At 39.9% G+C, this 16419-nt stretch overlaps 1 long non-coding RNA gene across 1 annotated transcript; it reads left to right on the plus strand.

Moving 5' to 3' along the window:
- The first annotated feature begins 220 nt into the window (after positions 1-220).
- On the plus strand, positions 221-15731 carry LOC148216723 (uncharacterized). The gene is made up of 3 exons (XR_015795078.1): positions 221-359; positions 12751-12951; positions 15496-15731. It is a non-coding gene; the product is annotated as an uncharacterized LOC148216723 (long non-coding RNA).
- The last annotated feature ends 688 nt before the right edge of the window (positions 15732-16419 follow it).

The raw sequence follows: 16419 nt of genomic DNA on the forward strand, positions 1-16419 counted from the left end.
GTATGCACAGAATTCAATTACAGATTACTTATCTATTCTAAGGCTTGCAAGTAGAAAAATAGCCATATAGCAAACTATCAGGTGGTCAACATGTTCCATTAATAGCCATGGATGCCAGTAGGCTCTTCCAAGCTGTTGGAATTTGTCACATTCCATGAACCCTGATCTAGGTCCAAAGGAAGAGTTTCAACCGGGTGGGTGGGCGGGAAGGGCAAGAGAGCACAGTTTTAAGTTTGCAAAGTGGATTCTGACCGGTAGAATGAATTTTGAGAAATCTGTCTCAAAATTCTCCATATGTTGAGGTACCACTGTCTGCACTTTTCCCATCTATTTTGTGCCACGAGTCTTGCAGAAACCAGGTAAGTTTCAGATGCTTTCTCTCTCTCTCTCTCTCTCTCTTTCTGCCTCTCTGTCTCTCTCTCTCACACACACACATACATTCTCTGCTCAAGGAAGTGGCAAGAATGAAACATGAAGCAATGCTTTGGATGTACTTATAACTGTTAAAAATAAACTTCAAACTGGTTTCTTTTGGTTCTGTGTTTGCCGATGAAGGAACAAGAAGAAACCTAAGTTTTACTTCAGGGTAAAATGAAAGTGCCCATAAAACATGATCTCCAAATAGATAGCTGTGGTTGAATACCGAGGAAGGGAACATAAGAACCATACTTTCCTGTGGGGTGCTCATACCATTTTTAAAATCACTTTTGGACTCAAAGAAGATTACAAGTTGACACAACCTTGGTGTCAACTAAGTGTACAGGCTGAGGTCCATACAGCTGAGGTATGATGGTCATGGATGCCCAAAAACCTTTTACTCCCTCCCTTCTGGAATCAGAATGGAACCACAAGTAGCTGCCATTGAAAGGTAATAATGGCCATCTTCTTTGCAAGGGTGGACTATCTTCCAAGATAGTGAAGGTGGGGGTGACCATGGGCTGCATTTAATATTTTGGAAGGTTCAAGATTATACTGGGTACAGCAATTACACAAACAGAGGAAGTATGTTAGGGATTTTTTTTTTAGGCTTTGGAAGAGCTTGGAGGCTATTTTCAGGAGGTTGTTGTTATTGTTGTTGCTATCATCATCATCATCATCTTCATCTTCATCCTTCTGAAGAATAATCAGTAAATGCTGGTCATTTAGGGTCAATTCAAGCTTTATCCCAAAGCCTAAGAATTGTCCAAATACCACCATAATGTATATGCAGGTCCAAGCAAAAATGGCTTTGGGTTTTTTTTCTTTTTTGGTAAACTAAATGTTGTGAGGGCAAATAATTCTAATTTTAAGGATTTCTTGGAATAAAAAATTAATTTTGTCACCTGTTTTTACAAATCTATTGTTACAGCTCCTTATTCTACAATAATTGTGGGGGAAACTTTTGTGTTTTAGTTGTGAAGCCTCAGTATTTCCAATTCCCTTTGAGCTACTGTAGTGTCATTTACTATTGTCACCACTTATAGGTAATTTTTTCCCCTCAACTACTGTGATGTCTCACATGTTATATTCTAGATGGTAGTTGATCTGAATTCAGAAATTAGAACGATTATTGCAAAAGAAAGCAAAGATAGTACCAATAGTAATAGGCGCCTTAGGTGCAATACCAAAACATCTGGAGCACCACTTGAACACCATCGGATTATTATTATTATTATTATTATTATTATTATTATTATTATTATTATTTTATTCTAGGGCAGTTAAAACGCAATGGGAAATCATGGTACAGATTTATTGTAACTGTGCCCCAAGATACAATGGAGTAGTTGAAGAAAGCTCTGGGAAGCCTGGTGGATGGTCATATGGGGTCCTAGGATCACTTTTGTCCCCCAGCAGTAGGAGAAGTGAGGATGGGTACCAAGAATTCATCTGCTGCATCAGTTTTGCTTTTTTGAAACAAAAGCTTCCTAGACAAAGAATATGGAAAAGAAGGGGAAAAGAAGTTGTTTTATGGTAAGCAGGCAAGAATGATTCTTGGATCAGTTCTAGTCTAGACCCTCTTTCTCAGTTAAATTATTCTGACTCCAGAATAATAGACCATCAATAACAGGATGCTGGCAAGTGATCAGCCATAATCGGAATGTATACGCAGGTCCAAGCACAAATGGTTTTGGTTTTTAAAATACAGCAAATGATTTCTTCTTCCCATGTCTCATCACTTATCTATAAACAAACCCTTAAAAACCTTGCCATTTCAGTCCTGATCAGCAAAGTCTATAAGGTTACCAGAGATAACAACACATCTATTTTAATCTTGATCAAATAAGTGAACTTTATATACCTTCCTTTTACTTTTAATAATCTTGATCTTTAGTCCCGTCAAATAATGTCTGAAAACTTTATTTCTTTTCATTTTTTCTTTGTCCCTTCTTGTAAAATTCTTCAAAGCTTCAAAGCTTCAAAGCTTTAACAAACCTCTTTTGTAAATCCAATATAGGAAAATTATCCAGGTCACTCTCTTGTTTTGCTATTTGTATATATCTTTTAATTATTAAGACATCAGCCAGTTTCTTTTGTATGTCAAGTGTACCATCTTTTTCCATATCATTCTTGTAGCTTGCTATTTTTAAATCCACTTTCAGATCAATCTCATTCTTGTCCAGTAAAACTTGTTCTTCTTCCATTATGTCTTTTAAACACAGTCTATAGAGGCAGACAATCTTAAATTTAACTTCTGGGTCCATTGTTCAAAGATAGCCTTCAACATGTTGAATGTTAAAATATTTTGCTCCATTCTATATTAGTAAGTCAGTTTTAAGTGTTCTTTTCCTTTAATTGTAATCTTTAGTTCCCTCTAGTGTCTAACCTTCAAAGTCCCATCCTATCATTTTTTTCCCCAAAGTATTCAAAACAAAAGTATTTTCCCACAGGAAGGATTCTTACAATTAATTCCAAAATCTTATTTCAATTTTATCCCTTAGTCCATTTGTAACTTTCTAAAATCAAAATTTTAATCATTCTTTTGCTGTTTATTCCAGAAACATTTTTAAGTCATTAAAACTTGTATTTAAAACTTCTTTTGCTAAGGATTGAAGGAAACTCACCCAGTGTTTTCAGACTTGTCAATCCAAAGATTCCTAATACAGTGGTACCTCGGGATACGAACTTAATCCGTTCCGTGACTCTGGGCGTATCCCGAGTTGGTCGTAACCCGAAGGAAATTTCCCCATAGGGTTCAATGTAAATCCGGTTAATCCGTTCCGCCCTCTGAATTTGGTCGCACCCCGAGGCAAATTTCCCCATAGGGTTCAATGTAAATCCGGTTAATCCGTTCCGCCCTCCGCCCGAATTTGGTCGCAACCCGAGGCAATTTCCCATAAGGTTCAATGTAATTACCGTTAATCCGTTCTGGCGTCCACGGACCACACGGAAAGCGGCCAGGCGCGGCGTGGTGCGGCGCGAAAATGGCCGGGTGCAGCGCGGCGCGGCGTGAAAACGGCCCGGCGCGGCGCGAAAACGGCCCGGCGCGGCGCGGCGCGGCGCGAAAATGGCCCGGCGCGGCGCGGCGCGAAAACAGCCCGGCGCGGCGTGAAAACAGCCACGGACCACGCGGCAGGGCCGGAAAAACAGCCGCGGACCACGTGGCACGGGCGGAAAAATGGCCGTGGACCACGTGGCACAGGCAGAAAATGGCCGCGGACCACGTGGCACGGGCGGAAAATGGCTCGTACCCCGAGGCGGAGTTCGCAAACCGAGGTAAAATTTTGGGGCCAGAGCTGGTCGTAACCCGAAAAATTCGCAAGCAGAGGTGTTCGTATCCCGAGGTATCACTGTAGCTGAAAAACAATTAACAAACAATTTCTGAAAGTGATTAGAAAAGGAAATATGTGAACCCAGTGTCCTTAAAGGCACTGACTGTGGGTTGAACCAGATGGCTATTCCCTTGTCTCCCAGAGCTCTAAACCCACCAGATACTGCTGTCTTGCAGTGTCCTTGCAAGGAGCAACTGTACGGAGCACTTGTGAGAAATCTCAAGTCCTCTTCTTGTCTGGAGAGGAATTATGAAGAGCGGGTCTACTTGCCAGCTCTTCATTCTGCTGCAGTTGTTGGCTCTGCTTTTAGAGGAGCCGTCTTCACTTTGCCATTTCTTCCCCAGAAGTCCATCCAAAATGACTGAAACTCTAATAGATAGTGAGTTGGGGTCCTGCCCTGATGCACTTTTGCTTTTCTGTTTGCTGCAGCACGTGATCAGGATGCAACAAATATTTGTTCATTTTTCTGAGCTGCAAGCCAGCTGACTCAAGCCTGTTCAAAAGCATTAGGGCATTTTAATTAATAAAAAGGATCAAAGGGTTTTTTTGGCAATGAAAAGAACTTAATTAACCTCCTCCAGCGACATGCTGGTGACATGAAAGCACATAGCGTGCTTTGGATTATACAGCAGCAACTCAAGGAAGCAGGCATGGAAAATTCTTTTTAGCTTTGCCATTGATTTTCTCTTCTGCATCGGTCATGGCATCTTTGCTCTTCAGTAATAGCTCTAATGCTAGTTTGGAATTAAAAAGCATGATACAAAAGAAATATCCTGTTTTAACTAGGTTGACTTCTATTGCTCAGAAATGCACACATTTGGATCAGTGTTCTTAAGTATATGCAGACAATGAGATAGACAATCCTTCTTAGTTAGCCATTGGTTTTACAGAAAATGTGCCAGGTCCCCAGAAATAAAATATTGTCCCTGCAAGAAATCATCAAATGACATGATTGAGTCCACAGCTTCTCCTCATCCATTTAAAACCAAACTTCACGTTACTGTAAATTAATCAGGACAACCTGGTATTGTCATGTAACACCAATATAGTAAGAGAAGCTTTGGCTGCTTGTTTTCAGGTGCAAGTCTAGATGCTGGTGATGATCTTTAAAGTCCTACTTGGTGTGGGACCTGGGGGCTGGCTGGTTCCAGGACCACCTGCTTCAAATAGAATTTGCTCACCACATGAGAGTCTCCGCCCCACATGAAGTGCACGAAAGTGAACTCTCTGCAGGAGCTCCCTTCTTGTAGAATGCCCTCCCACCAGACATAAGGTCTAAGCCCACACTTTTAATATTCAGGAAATGTCTGCATGGCTTTCCCAGAGTATGTCTGGGGATCAAGGTATGAGAAGTTAAAGGTATTTGGGTGTGTGATCATTTTTTTTCCTGATGATATACAGAGCCATGCTTTATGATTACAGTATTATAATTATACTGATGATCACTGATTATTGTTGTATTTGTATTTTGCTGCTTGCGAGCTCCTTAGAATAAAATGATTGAAGTGGCATAAAAGCATTTGTAATAAGAAAAGAAAGAAAGAGGTGTAGAGCCAACAGAGTTTCCTTTTCACCAGCGCTAAAACGATTAGTGGATTTCCCCCATGTTACAGCATGGAAGTAGAAAAAGAAAATAAAGATCTTGAATTAGGAAGCCTTACATTAGTGAAGGCTCCTGGTTCAGTCACAGACCACACACCTACAGCTGAAGGATGCAGCTGCTATGCTGTTTAAGAGGGTGAAACCAATGCCTGTCAAAGCCAACACAACAACATAACTGAGACAATGTAGAGAGTCTGGTATATAGTCTGACACTTATAAACAGGAAAGTGGAAGCCAGACTCCTCAATCTGAGCATAAGAAATTATGCTTCAAAAAGACAACAAAGAACCTGGGAGTCCTTAGAGACTGGCGGAAATGAGTCCCAGAGATGTGAATGGCACTGAGCAAGCTTACACAACTGGCTAAGTCATGGTTAGCATTCATCATGATTAAGAATGTCACCCAGCAAGTATTCCCCAGATGAAACAACAGCAGACCACCGTCAGATGCATTTGGACAATCTCCTTTCACCTGATATCTTAGCAAACTCCACAATTCAACTGGCACTTTGGAGTTGTTTGTTCATTTGCTTTACATATCTGATTTAAAATAAAAAATAACATGGTGGTCCAGTTGGGACTAGACCCACTGCAGGAAAAGTAGGAGATGGCTAAACTTTTCTCCTCCATCTATATCTCCACAATTCACTCCACTGTGTGTATAAAAAAAAGTTAGGAGCAGCAGGGATACTATGACTACAATGATCCTGTTTCTCTATCTCTGGAGGCTTCCCTATAGAGGAACCATGCCACCAACTCAGATTGGAGTTATGTTTAGTAAGGGTGATACAAGCCATGGGTGCAAATTGTACTTAAGACATGTGAACTGGATTATTGCCTTATGTTAAGTCAGGTAACTGGTTCAGCTAGTCCAATCATTGGCTGATAGAGACTTTCTGGGGGATTCCCCTCCTTCCCATCATTGGAGAGTCATGCTTAGGAGAAGAAGGCTGAACAGACCCCAGGATGATTTTATATTTTGCAATTCTCTTCTTTGAGGCCTGTCTGGACTGCCCTGTTGAGCTGCGTGTAATGTATATGTTAAATTATATCCTGTTTGTTTGTTTTTTTGAATGGACAAATGGTTAGTTCACTTAAATCCATATAATAGCAATGGACTCATAGAATTGTCAAGGAGAATTTGATTTTGGACTATAGCTCTGACTGTTGGCTATGTTGGATTGAAGTAATGGGTTTTGTAATTAAAAATATATGGAACATATCAGGTTGCTTGTGGGTTGAAGTGCTCCTGCAAATGCACCACTGCTGAAGGAATCAATCAACTGTTATCAGGGACACAAACGCACATTATAATAAAACATGAAATGAACATTACCAAAGGTGCAACAATTTATTATTCTCAAGCTGATTTTAAAAAAAATCAAGCTCCCAATGAGTGGTGAGCAAAGCCAGTATATCTGTTCAATTATCAAATCGTATGCATTTCAACAAGCACTAATTGTATTTATTTTATTCTAGTTTGTAGAGCAAGAAACCTTTACTTCTTTAACTTTTTTGTTTTTTAAAACCAAAATGAAATATTTCCCATTTTCTGAAATCCCTTCCTATTACCACCTCTTCATGCTTATAAATGCACTAGTGTTGTTTGATTCATTCACTGTCCCATCTTTATTCCTACTTAATACTGATCCACTCTGTCTGACAAATACATCTGGAGGACACGTTGGTAAAAGGTGACAGTGAACCTTCACATTTTTAAATTTTCACAGAATGCATTTTGAGTGTATTAACATTTACATAATTTCCGTCCTCTGGAATGGGTATATATGTGAATAGATACATACTATATATTCAATATTACCCACCTGGGTTTTCATTAAAGTTTAGAGTCTATAGCAGGTCAGCAGGAGTGGCAATTTGAGTCAAGCAGCAGGTATCTACATTTAGCAGGCCCACATTTCAGCTTCAGAACATCTTTGTTTATATCATTCAGCTCATCTGAAGTCAAACAAGTGGTTTGGTGGTTATAAAGACCCACTTCCTCTACACTATTTTCTTTTGTTGCATAAAAGAAATTTGAAATATATGCCTTCTGAAACTAGAGGTGGTTTCTAGTAGGAGGATGATTCTAGGACACAAGATCTGTCCTATATATCTTGGCCTCAAATCAAGAGGCTGCTGAAGAATAGATACGTATGCATGGGTGGTGCAGTGGTGAGGATGCTTGTGAGTAGAGCAAATGGCCTGGTATTGTGAAATGAAGGGCTGATCAACAACACTACTGGAGTAGAAGGGAAAAGTTACCTAACAATTGTTTGGTTTTCAAGCCCTTTGTTCTCCAGGTGGCTTATGTCAGGATCTATCATTTGGGATCTTGGCCAAAACTCATTATTTCTTTCTTTGCTCTTCTTTCATTGTGTCCTAGATGCACAGATCACTCTAAGTCCAAGTCAGTTTTCCCTAAGTATAGTCTTGCAGTTTTATGGACCTATAAATCCCATTCACCCCCTAGCATGCCGGCAGGGGATTATGGGAATTGGAGCTCATTAGATTTGGAGGCATTATTTTGGGAAGGCTGATCATAGGTGTATTTGAACAGCTCTTTTTAAACCTGCTTCTAGAAGTTGGCTAATAAATATGGTGGGTCCTGTTTTGCATCAATTATCTTGGTTAACCAGGTGGATGCCTCAACAATGACAGCATTTGGATACAGGTAATCCTCACTTAACAACTGTCCTGTTTAGTGACCATTCAAAGTTACAACAGAGCTGTAAAAGTAACTTTACTTGAACTTATGACCACTGTGGCACCCCTGCAGTCATGTGATCTAGATTTGGGCACTTTGCAACAGGCAGGCATTTACAACCATCACAACATCCCACGGTCACATGATCACCATTTGTGTGCTTCACAGCTGGCTTCCAACAAGCAGAGTCAGTGGAGAAGCCAGCAGTAAAATCGCAAGTTGTGATCGTGTGATGCCTTCCTTACCAACTGTGGGTGGTTCGCTTAACAACCAAAGTGAATTATAAGCCTGTCATGGTTACATGATGTCTTGCTTAACAACCATGTTGCTTAGTGATGGAGTTGCCGCTCCCAGTTGTGGTCATTGAGGACAACTTGTAGATCTATATGGGAAGAGGTCAACATTACTTAGGAAGACATTAAACTGTCTTAAATAAGCAGTAAGATAGAAATGCTGTGTATACATAGTGTTAATCTATATACACAACTATTTATGCCAGTGGCCTGGTATTTCCATCTTGTTTCCTTAATATATGCTCTTTCACTGAACGTTTATAATGTCTCCTCCCCTTTCTCACAATGCAATTTCTTACCTTCCAATTTATTCTTGGCTGAAATCACAGTGGAGGATAGATGTAAACTGAAGTTTTTCAGATAACATGAAGGAGTAGGAAGAGAAGACATCTGCTCCTGTTCTGCTCCATTCCTTCCTCTTTCTAAACTGTAAAGCAGAAATAATAAGAGCAGATCAGGGCTTTTTACATGAACAGCTCTGAATGTGCTGGTATACTGGATCCCATGCGGCCATTATCAAAAGGTCCTTGTTCCACATCTACACCTCAGATGACAGGAGAATTACAACAACTTCCCCCAGTCTAGGATCCTTCAGTTGTATTGGACACAATTCCACTTCTTCCCAGCCACTTGGCCTCTGAAGATATTTAGCCCAACATATCTGGGGAGAACAACCTGGGACAGGCTGACCCACACCATTTTATCTTAAAGGCTCCGGGAAAACCAAAGCCAACACACTGAATAAGAAAAAAAAAAGTTCTTTCACTAAATGGGGACATTACAGGAGGAGGCAAGTTTAACATTCCCAGCTGTTTAGGACATCTTTGTATCCTTTGAAAATCAATAGAGTGAAGGACAGCCGAAATCCAGTTAAATGAAGAGAAAATAGATACCAGCTCACAAATAATCATAGGTTCATAGACTGAATGAGGCTGTCCTGATCTTGCATGTGGCAACACATGATAAGCAAAGTGCTTGGTTGATTCCTCCACCAATCTCAGTGCTGCAGGAGAAATGATTGCTAAACTCCGTCCATCATCTCTAAGCTCCTTCCTGGGCTCCACTTCTAAGAACAAGGTTTTTTTTTTAAAAAAAAAGATAAATTGGAGTCACATAATGAGCTGAGTCACAAGGAGAGCTGTTATTTAGATGTTCCCTCCCCTCCACTTCCTTTCATTATATAGACAATGGATGCTGACATTCAGATTCCTCTATGCTTGGGGGGGCAGGGGGTAAAGGGGAGTTTCCATCATTCTACTGCTTTCCTTTTTTAGCTTTGCTCTAAACGAGTAAAAATTATAGAGTTAAAGCACTTACAATAATGCTGACTGAGCAGTCTAGTGCTACTGTACAATTCTGCTGGACCACCAACACAGCTGTGATATATCACACTCTTTCAGGAAACAATAACAGAATGGCAACAGGGGAAGTTGTCCAAGAACCAAAGGAATGAGGACATGCATGCATTGGTCTGAAATGGCCAGTAAGTGCTATTCTGACCCCACCCACTAATAGTCACCTGACTTCACCTCTGAGGTAATGGATGGCAAACCATAACACATTGTATATGTCTTGTGGCTGCTATTGGAGGCTGTCAGTTAAGAGGAACACTGGTATAACTACAGAAGACATAAGGCTGTCTCAAGGCTTAGAATGACAAAGTCAAGGAGTTGCAGCAGAAAAAAGATGCTGCCATGGCATATTTGTATCTTGGTTAGTGACATAAATTGGATGATTGTTGTTACTGATTAAGCATAGCTGTGATAGTGTATTGTTGTTCAATTACTTTGGGCTGTCCGTAGATGTTGTAATTCTTGCAGACTCCTTGGTAACGGTATTCCATGTGATACTCTGTGGAAGTGAAAGTTGGACTTTGAAGAAGCAGGATAGGAAGAATATTGATGCTGTTGAACTTTGGTGTTGGAGTAGACTCCTGAGAATACCACAGACAGCCAAGAAAACAAACAAATGGATCATTGAACAAGTCAACTCAGAGTTCTTACTTGAGACACAAATTATTCTACTTCAGACACGTTATGTAACAATCAAGCGCTTTGGAGAAGGCTCTAATGCTGGGAAAAGTAGAAGGAAAGAGAAGAAGAGGACAACTAGCAGCAAATTCTGTTGTACACTGCCAGAGTCACTGGGTTTGTGAGATGGGTGGTTATATAAATTAGACAAATCAATCAATCAATCAATCAGTCAATCAATAAAAGTGGTTAGACTCAGCTACAGTGGCAATGGGTACACCATTGGAAGACCTGAAAGACCAGGTTAGGGATAGATCATCATGGAGAAAATCTATCTGGTCCCTTAGAGCTAACACTGACTTGATGGCACATAATTGATTAATCATTGGTTAGTTCTTTTAGAAGCTTCCATAAAACAAGCCGCAGAAAAATCTTCTGCTGACTCTATTGCCTTTTGTTTGATCAGGAAAAAAAGGCAAAACTTAGACACAGAGTTATATATGGGGGGGGGGGGAAGGACAACAGGGGTCAGATTGATGAAAGCATTGTGGTAGAGCCTTTTTTCTTTTTACTGTTGGTTGAATGTTTGCTTTCTTTTAACTGAGCCCATGTCAAGCAGCTTGTCAGCCTGGAGAACAGAGTTGGGGATTGCAGCTGGCAGAATTGGGGACACTATGGTGGTTTATGCTGCTTCTCTGAAAGGAGGTGGGCCTGGGATGCATAATAGGGCAGGTAGCTCATGCAGTTTTGGTGCAGCTGCTAATGAAGCTGCTGGCCCTGATCAAACATTGCTGAGTTGAGTAGGAACAAAATAACAACTGGTTCATGTAAACCAGACTGAACTGTCTAGAAAATACCTCTGGGCAATTTAGGCCATCAAATCCAACCCCCTGCTTCGTGGAGACATTCAAATTAAACATCCCAGACAGATGGCTGTCTAGCTTCTGCTTGAATGCATCCAATGAAGAGGAGACCACCACTTTCCTGGGTAATGGATTTCACTTTCCATTGAAATCTGCCTTGCTGTAACTGAAATCCATTATCTGGCATCCTGAAGAGAGAACATATCTTGACATCCTTTCAGATATGTGAAGAATGCTGATGTTTCCCTCCCCAAGGCATATTATCTCAAAGTTTCTCCACTATCTTCATAGGATTTCATTTCTCATCCCTTGATCATCCTTACTCTCCTTTTCTGAACCTGTTCCAGATTCTCTGAATCTTTCTTAAATGGTGGTGCCCAGAACTGGACACAGTACTTAGTGAGGTCTGTCTAAACCAGGATAAAGGATTACTTCCCATGCTTTGAAAGTTGTTCATTTATTGATGCAGCCTAAAATTGCATTGCCTTTTTGCAACAATAGCATACTGTTGACTCATATTCAATTTGCAATCAACTATTATTCCAATATAGTTTTTTCACAAATGCCATTTCTAACCCACATTTCTCCTGATGCTATACTTGTTCCTTGGATTTTGTTTCCTAAATATTTTTGTACTTGCCTTTTAAATTCTATTACTTTTGAACAATCATTCCAATATATCAAGGTAAGTTTGAATTTTATTTCATATTCTAGAGCACCCAGTTTTGTGTAATCTGTAAATCTGATAAGCATTCTATCTGTTCCTCATCCAAGTCATTAATAAAAATATTATAGAAACCCAGAAGTGAACTTCGTGGCACCTCACTTGATACCTCTCTCCAAATTAATGAGGAACTATTAATGCACATTCTTCAAGTATAATTTTTGAGCCGGATATGTATGTATGCATTCTTCCTCTGGCCCATATTTAACATACTTGCTAAACATTATCAAATGCTTTGTTGAAGTAAAAATATACTATATCTTCAACATTCCCACAATCTACTAAAAAAAAAATACCTGATCAAAAAAATGAGATAAAGTTATTCCAGAAAGATTTGTTCCTGACAAATCCATGCTGAATTCTGGTAACTATCACATTGTTTTTCTCTGACTGGCCATCTTTTCATGGTCTTTTATTTCCCATCAAGATAAGAGGTTTGGCTCAATGCCAATATTTCTGCTTTCTCCTCCCCCCCCCCCGCCACCTCCATTCCAAAAGGCGTGCTCTGCTTGCAATCTTTCAACCAGCAATGTTGAATAACAGGAAACACAATAGATTTTGTGTAGGCTTTGGGTGGGGTGTATATTTCATGTCCTAACTTGAACTGTTCTTGCTACTAAAAGAACATATGTATTCCAGCCTGATATGAACATTCTGCTATGCTCATACAATTACTATTGTGTCCTTCTACCACATAACCCGCTTTGCACAGGCCTCTGCTCTATGGAAGAAGCAAGATTCTGTTTAAGATACTAATAGACTACTTGCACCAAATCTTGATCAGAAGTTCAGATCTCTCTAATGATTAACACTGCTGGAAACGTGTGATTTTTTTAAAAGACAGCTTGCGCCAACTGGTATTAAAACCCCAGTGCATCCAAGGGATACCTGATTGTGGAACGCTGTCCTATGCCAATGCTGGCAACATATTGCTGCAGGGAAAAAACAGTAAGGAAAGCAGTTGCTATTCACATGTCCATCTCAGTGTCCATCTTTCAACATTCGTTCCAGTGGAAGGAGAGAGCATATCAATATGCCCTGGTAAGCAACTTTCTAATTAAGTATCAGAGTACATTTGCAATCTACTTTACTCCATTGCACCTTGCAACACTAAGCAAAGTGTGTGCTCATCACCACATTACATTGCTGTGGGGTGTTTTGCCCCCACTGATTGGCTGCTGGTTTGTTTGTTTATTTGAACTGCTAAACCATAATATCCTGGGGCAGGAGGAAATCTTGGCAAGCTCTTTCCTGAAGTTCAGTTGCTTCCAATATGATAGATTTCCCAAGCAAAGACTCAGCTTGTTCTGTCTGTTTGCCTCTCTCCACTTCACCTTGGCCAGGAGCCATTCTCCCCAGCTTCCTGGCTGCTGTGCTACCCTTTGCTGGGTCAGCAGAATTGCTCATTAGGCTTCTTACTCTGCAGACAAAGAGGAAGAGAACAGCAGCATTCCTTTGAATTGGGTGGGTGGGTGGGAGTCTGAGCTTACCCATCTGCCAAGATGGTACAGCTCCTCCAGGTCACTTCTCACTGAGTGCCCACACTAATGACGCAAATTGAGCTGAGCTACAATGCTTGGATTTGTAAGCCACATAATAGGGAGGAGATGCAGCCAAAGGCAAGAAGGTTTCTATGGAACAAGCAGATCTGGGACAAAGTCATTGAAGGAGACCAGGAGAATCATTGCTCTGTTTTCCTTTGTTCAATCTCTGCATTACTAAGAGTCTTGCATCACCTTAAACAATAGCTCATTTATTATGATAGTAATTTTCACATATGCATGATGTATCTTTCTGAGTTGCAGCTAGTTAGGAGTAAGGTAAGTTATACTCAGTGAAATCAGAAGAAGGTGAAAGCACAGGGAATGGGTGAAGAATGACCTTTCACAACACAGTTGTTGTGAAAGTTAGATTATCATCTGACATCATAGCCCTGGTGAGCTGTCTAACATATCTAGTAAAATATCAGGAGTTCTGATAGCAGTAGCACTGTTTCCAACTAACAATGTTCATTAACATTTAATAAATTTTTTAATAAAATGTGTTAGTAGAAAAGGTGCTACCAGACTCCTGATCTTTTGGTATCATAGATTAACCCAACTATCCTTCTACAATAACATATCTAGTTATTTAAAATGATAAAAACAAAATGTCTTAAAGTCACATCAATACAAACTTTTTGGCACATTGTAGAATATCTGTTTGGGGGTATATTCATATTTTAGAAGTTCTTTGGATCAAGAGTGACCACGCAGAAGACAAAAACTAAGTACTTTGGGGAGGTAGATTTGTTCTCAAGCTGCTTTTTCAATGCTGCTTTTCTGGTCTCAGATTTTGATTTATTTGTTCTTTTGTGTGGAAACCACCCTCCTGGCTCTGCATAAAATCTCAATAGTCAGCTGGAGATAATGGAAGCTGCAACTCACCCACGTAGATGCCACCAGATTAGGGAAGACCAGTGAGGTCTGCAGGATCTTGCTGTTTTTATCATCCATCAAAATTCACTGGATGACTTTGGGCTACCCATTTATTCTCACTCAATCCAACCTACTTTATGGGCTTGTTGTGGGGGACAACATTAAGAGACAGCCCCATGGAAACTGCCTGAGGTCCTGAAAGAAAGAAATTATATATTCTATAATGGGGCAAACAGTATTTTCTCATGGACTTTTCAGGGGAAAACAGTATGAGGAAAGGGGAAGAGTGAACTTCCCTATATCAGTGCTATTGTCTTGCTTGACAGTCCTGCTTTTTGAGTTGCTTTTTAATACTAAAAGGAAAAAATATGGAAGCTCTGATCATTGTAAACCTTCCTGTAAAAACCTTGTAAAACTTTCCCTTAGAATGTTAAAAAAAAAAAAACGAATTCTAGCACACTACTGTTCATTTGGCAGGGACTTCAGTTGGAAATCAGAGCTAAAAGCCGTAGAGAGCGGGGCAAAAGAGATTACTTGTAGCTTGCAGGGATGGGAAATACTTTTTTCTCAGAAAGTTGCTGCAGTGTTCCTAGATGGTCCTAAGTTAGATTTATTAGTAGCATAATGCAGCGTAAGGATCTTGTTGGCTGATCAGCTTTAGTAAAGGTGATATGGAAGAGGCATTATTGTATATGATACATATCACCCTTCTCAATTTTATGCACTCCAATTGAACTGGGCTATAAATCTCACTATTCTCTAGCCAGCATGGCCACTAGCACTATGGGAGTTGCAGTCTAATGCCTACTGGTACAGGCCCATCAATTTAGATGCCAGCTGCAGCAGAACACAAAGGGTTAAATGAGTTATACAGACATACATTCACACACACATAACACTTGGGGTCCCAATCTGCTAGTTTGTGGAAAAAATAGTATACTAAAGGCATGATAAGCCAGCAGTTAGAATCATACAAAATTAGGCTCAGAGGTTGATGCTCCCAGTAGCAGTTGGTTTCTAGCCCTTTGTTCCTAGTAGATTTCTATTAGATAGCATTGTAAGTTTAGTAGATAAAACGTTTTTTCTCAAGAGCATCATCTAGGCTGTAATACTAGTCAGTCCACCCCAAAAGTTGATCATGCAACTGACTTTTTCTTTTCTTTTCCAGACTACGTATGTTCACTTTATTCCATTGTTCTTCGTTGGACATGAATTCAGGAGCTTTCACCATCTTGGTCAGCCTATTGATCTCACGGGGCTCAACAACTCTCTCCCTTAAGCAGAAGGTCACAAAGAATTGGACTATATTAGCCAATTCAAGCATTTGGATAGCTGACCTGCAGAAAACAATTTCACTGGGAATAATTGAAATGCAGCATCTCATCTACGGTTGCCAGACATCCAGCAAAAGGAGGACATGTCCTCCTTTTTGTCCTCATGTCCTCTATCTGGTAGGCATAGCCTTAAAATAAAATATTGTCTGGCTTTTTGAATATCTTGTTGTTGTTTTTTTACTGTTTTCACAACAGCAGTCATTCAAACTTTCAAGTATCGTGACCTTGTAAATTGCTTCTTTCTTTCTCTTATCCATTGACAGAGTCGACAACCGAGATTTACATTATTTATTTCCAGATTCCAGCAATCAGGTTCAATCCAGCCCCTTCAAATCTATGATTACTGTAGTCTGTAGATCAAATGGCTCGTCACATGTTTCTATGGTGAAATTTGAAAAATGCACCGTTGTCAATTCTATATTATTGCTAGCATCTGTTCCTGAAAATAAAGTTTTGTTGCAAAAATATTGTGATTGAAAAACCAATCTTTCTGATGCTAGAAAAAGTAATTTCATATACATGTAGGTCTAATTATTATTATTATTATTTGCAGTTTTTTGCTGTAATTTCTGTTGTGGATGCCAAGAAAATGAAACAGTAAGTGTGTCCTCCTTTCTCCCCATTCGTCCTCCTTTCCAATTGTCCATGTCCTCTTTGTGTGTTCAGATATCTGGCAACCCTAGTCTCATCAGACTTCATACAAAACCGAGAGTTTTTCCAGACTTGCTATTCAAGACTGAATCTGTACTTTATACTCA

The sequence above is a fragment of the Python bivittatus genome, unplaced genomic scaffold (assembly GCF_059951505.1).
Source record: "Python bivittatus isolate LINGU-HERP-01145 unplaced genomic scaffold, Pbiv_v1 ctg000080_np1212, whole genome shotgun sequence".
Classification (NCBI taxonomy): Eukaryota; Metazoa; Chordata; class Lepidosauria; order Squamata; family Pythonidae; genus Python; species Python bivittatus.